The sequence below is a fragment of the Mus caroli genome, unplaced genomic scaffold (assembly GCF_978045245.1).
Source record: "Mus caroli unplaced genomic scaffold, Mus_caroli_1 scaffold_14, whole genome shotgun sequence".
Classification (NCBI taxonomy): Eukaryota; Metazoa; Chordata; class Mammalia; order Rodentia; family Muridae; genus Mus; species Mus caroli.
This window is the reverse complement of record NW_028227269.1, coordinates 20,105,664-20,110,577: the sequence shown is the minus strand read 5'-3', so window position 1 is coordinate 20,110,577 and position 4,914 is coordinate 20,105,664.

The window sequence follows — 4,914 nt, the reverse complement described above, 5'->3', positions numbered from 1 at the left end:
TGTGGTGTGTGTATGTGTGTGGCTGTACGTTGTGTGTGTGCATATGTATGTGTGGTATATGTGTGTGAATATATGTGGTGTGTGTGCATATATATATATATATATATATATATATATATATATATATATATGTGAATGTATGTAAGTGGCATATATGTGTGTGGGTGTTTTTGTGGGGGCATATTTATGTGTGTGTTTGGTGTATGTGTGGTGCATGTATGTTTATGTGTGGTGTGTGTGTATATGTGTGAATGTATGTATGTAGTATGTGTGCATGTTTGTGTGGAGGTATGTGTGTGCTTATGTGTGTGTGTGTGTATGTGTGACCTTATTAGCAGAGATCCCAGAGAACTTTCTTCCTCTGAAGAAAATAACTGTTTCTTATCGCAGGAAAATAAGTGTTGACCATGTTTCTGTTTTGTCTGTTGGGTTCTGAGGTTACAAGTGTGCAAAATCACATCTTACTTTCAATTGCATTTCAGTCATTGGGTACAAGCTATTTTTACAGCCAAGTTGTTGTGGTAAATATTACTTGTGGATTTCTTACCACCACATAAATTATAGAGGTATTAAATAATAATAATAATAATAATAATAATAATAATAATCGAAGAGAATAATAAACTACTAATAAGAAATAGTAATAATAAATAATATGAAATGAGAAATAATATGAAATAATAAAATAAGAAATAATGATTATGACTAATAATGATTAAAAGCATTAAAGCACAAGCATGGGGCACATACCATTCCTCTATGCTAATTTCTCTACTTCTTTACTAAGAACTGTGAGATATCACTCGCCACATTCTTTTTTTTTTTTTTTTTTTTTTTTTTTTTTTTGAGACAGGGTTTCTCTGTAGAGCCCTGGCAGTCCTGGAACTCACATTGTAGACAAAGCTGGCCTAGAACTCAGAAATCCCCCTGCCTCTGCTTTTCTAGTGTTGGGATTAAAGGTGAGTGCCACCACGCCCTGCTCACTTGCCATATTCTGCCCAGGCTCCTCATACTCTCAGGCTAGCCCTCCTGGCCATGCTCTTCCAATCCATCCACCCATGGGACCTTTTTACCCGCTTCTTCTTCCCTCTCCTTCATGGTCTCTTCCAAAGACACCAAGGCCGGGAACTGAAATGCCATCAACCTTTCTTCTTGCCAGCTGCAGGCATTAGATGTGTTTACTGATGATCACAGGAGGTAGGAATGATGTAATCATAATCCCCAAAATTATCGTAAAATATGGGTCCAGAGTCGAGGATCTGGTATTAGATCAAATGTTACTCATACTGTTTCCTCTCAGGCTGAACGACTAAAACCTAGAACATAACAGTCCTTTTAGACAAGGCTACATCAAGCTAAACATATAGACAGACTTATAGATAGACTTTTATATATACATATATATATATATGAATATATAATGATATATGTATAAATATATGGTGTATAGATAGGGGTATATATAGATATATACATATAGATGTATAGATATGTAGATATATAGATTTAAAGGTGATATATAGATATAGAGATGTATAGATTGAAGATCTATAGATGATATGTAGATATAGAGATGAATATATATATATATATATATATATATATATATATATATATGTATATTGTCATAGGGGGAAATGTCCATAAGGACAGGTCAGTGTACTGACTTCAGGGGGTGAAGAGGATGGCAACCAGATAGGAAGAACAAATCTGTGAGCTAACCTGGACACTTCAGACCTCCCAGCCAAAAACCAAGGAGCATCAAGGGGCTGGTTCATTACCCCAGGTACATGTCTCCCTGTCCACAATGGGACAGGAACAGGACGTACTTAAATAAATAAAAAAATTAATTAAAAAAGGAAAAATTGAAACAAAATTGAATATATATATGTGTGTGTGTGTGTGTGTGTGTGTTATCTGGCAGAAAAAAATGGCATTAATTCAATATTCTTTGACCTGGCTCCTGTGTGCAATATCAGTTACTATGATCTGTCACATGACACACAACTACAGCCAATAATCATATGACACAGCTAATAAGGCCTGTGTCATAATCATCTGAGCTGACTAAACCCTGAAAGTGCATTGGACATATCTCCAAAGTAAGAAACTCAATATTGCTTGGACCAAGCTAAAGTCCCCAATTTACATATCTACCAATCTGGTCTGACTTCATGCACAAGACATGAATAAATACACGCTGGAAAATTACAAAGTTGCTCACCCTGTCACCATCAGCTCTATTTTTTTTTTAATGGTGACTTCAAGGTTAGAGATAAAAACATGTGTCTCACAAAAAGTAACTCTTTCAAAAAGTGCCTCACTTGGCTCCCTGTCCAGTGTAAGGAGAAAGAACAACCTTGGAATCAATCACACACCTGATTAAATCTAAGCTGAACACTTTGCTTAGATAGCGCCATTCCATTCCATGACGTTGGTACTCGATAATGTAATAAGGACCAGCATTTATCACTCTCTGGCTAATGACTCTGAGCTCATTTATATTGTCAAAGAAGGTCTTGAATATTCCAACAAAGCTACATTACAAGAAAAACACTATAGCCCCAAATGTATGGAGATGACAGAGTTCCTTAAAGAGGGAATGACCAAATCACTTAGAGAAATCCAGGAAAACAAAAAAAATTGGAGGAAATCAATGAATGCCACAAAGAAGGCCAGGAAAACACAAACCAAAAAGTAGAGGAAGCCAAAATTCCTATGAAGTCCAGAAAGAACACACCAACGGGTGAAGTAAACAAAACTATTCAATACATAAAAGTGGAAATAGAAACAAAAAAGAAAACTAAATCTTAGGAAATAGTAAAAATAAAAATTTAGGACTGCAAAAAGGAACTACAGAGGCAAGGTTCACCCACAGAACACAGACATGGAAGAAAAATCTCAATCATTGAATAAGCAATAGAAGGAATGGGTAAATCAGACAATGAAAATATTAAGTCTAAATCTTCCTGATATAAAATATCATGGAAATCCAGGACACTGTAAAAGGACTAAACATAAGAATACTTAGGAAGAGAGGAAGGAGAATGCTCCCTCAAAGTCTCAGAAAGTATTGACAACCAAATCATAGAAGAAAAGCTTCCTAACAAAAAGAAAACACAAGAATCATCAAAACACCAAACAGAAGGGACCAAAAAATAAAGTCTCTTCTTGTGTAATAATCAAAACATATAGTTCAAGGAAAGAATACTAAAACCTGCAAAGGTAAAAAGCCAGGAAAAACATAAAGGAAGATCTATTAAGATCACAGATGTCTTCTCCTTGGAGTCTGTAGACGCCAGAAGGGTCTACATGCGCCGCAGAAACAACAGATGCCTTGATTTTAATATGTAATAAAATGACTACACCGTAAATGAAAAAAATTAAGATAGTCCACGATAAACTCAAATTTAAACAACCTCTCTCTAAATATACTGACCAACACAAAGAGATAGAGGTAGAATCTAACCCGAGGAAGTAAAGGATACACATGAAAACACAGGTAGTAAATAATCTCTTACTGTCTACAAAAGAAGGGAAAGCACACACACAGCCCAACACCAACACCACCCGCAGCTGCAACAACAACAAAATACAAGGAGTTAGCAATCACCATTTATTGACTCATTCAATAAAAACAAGTTTTGATTTGGGAGAAAATGTAGCTGTAAGTTGGCACAGGACTTTGAGGTTTTTGTGTTTGAAAGCTATACAACTTTCTGTCTCAGGTTGCATGTGGGCGGTGGGGTTTTGAAGATAAACTTCTGAGTATACTTTTGTGTCTCTCACTGATCAGTAGTGACTTAATTCCAATAAATTCTTTTTTTTTTCCTTTTTTTTTCCCCAGACAAGGTTTCTCTGTGTAGCCCTGGGTGTCCTCGAACACACTGTAGACTAGTTGGGCCTCGAACTTAGAAGTCTGCCTGCATCTGACTCCCAAGTGCTAGGATTAAAGGAGTGCACCACCACAACCCAGCCCAATAAAATCTTATCCTTTCCATTGTCCTGGTGTGTAAGTTGTGTTGAGCCTTACTGGACCCAACAACTTAAAGGCTTTACCACTCTGCTGACATTCATAGCATCTGTCTCCAGTATGAATAGTCTCATAAAAAGGAGTATATACATAAAAAGAAGCTCAATGAAAAAGCTTCACCATACTAAATAGATTCACAATGTTTCTACCCAGTTCAAATTCTTCCATGATGAAGATGACTACAAAATTGTGCAAAGGCTTTACCATATTAAATATACTCAGAGGGTTTCTCCCTCAGCCTTTCAATGGCTAGGAACAGATCTCATGACCAAACCAACTCTCAGAAAAGCAAATATTTAAATTGGGGTTTCTCTGCCATGCAGTTTGTCTTGTGTGTGCCTAAAGAATTATGACATGCAAAGGCATTACAACATTCATAACATTCACGTGGGTTCTCACTTGTATGTGATCTTTTATGTCATCTTAGATGACCGTGACATCAAATGCTTTACAACACCGATTACCTTCCTAAGGTTTCTGTCTTCTATGTGTTCTTTAAAAATAATGGAGACTATAGAGTTGTAAAAAGTCTTTATCACATTGGTTATAGAGACAATAACTTTGTCAAAAGTCTTTTATCACATTGATTAGGTTTCGAAGGTTTCTCTCCATTATGGGTTCTTTTATGATACTGGAGACAACTGTGACCTGCAAAGGCTTTACCACATTGATTACATTCATAGAGTTTCTCTCCAGTATGTTTTTTTTTACATTTCAATCTTTTATTAGATATTTTCTTCATTTACATTTAAAAAGCTACCCTGAAGTCCCCCTATACACTCCCCCAACACTGCTCCCCTACCCACCCACTCCCACTTCTGGGCCCTGGCTTTCCCCTTTACTAGGGCTTAAAAAGTTTGTAAGACCAAGGGGCCTCTCTT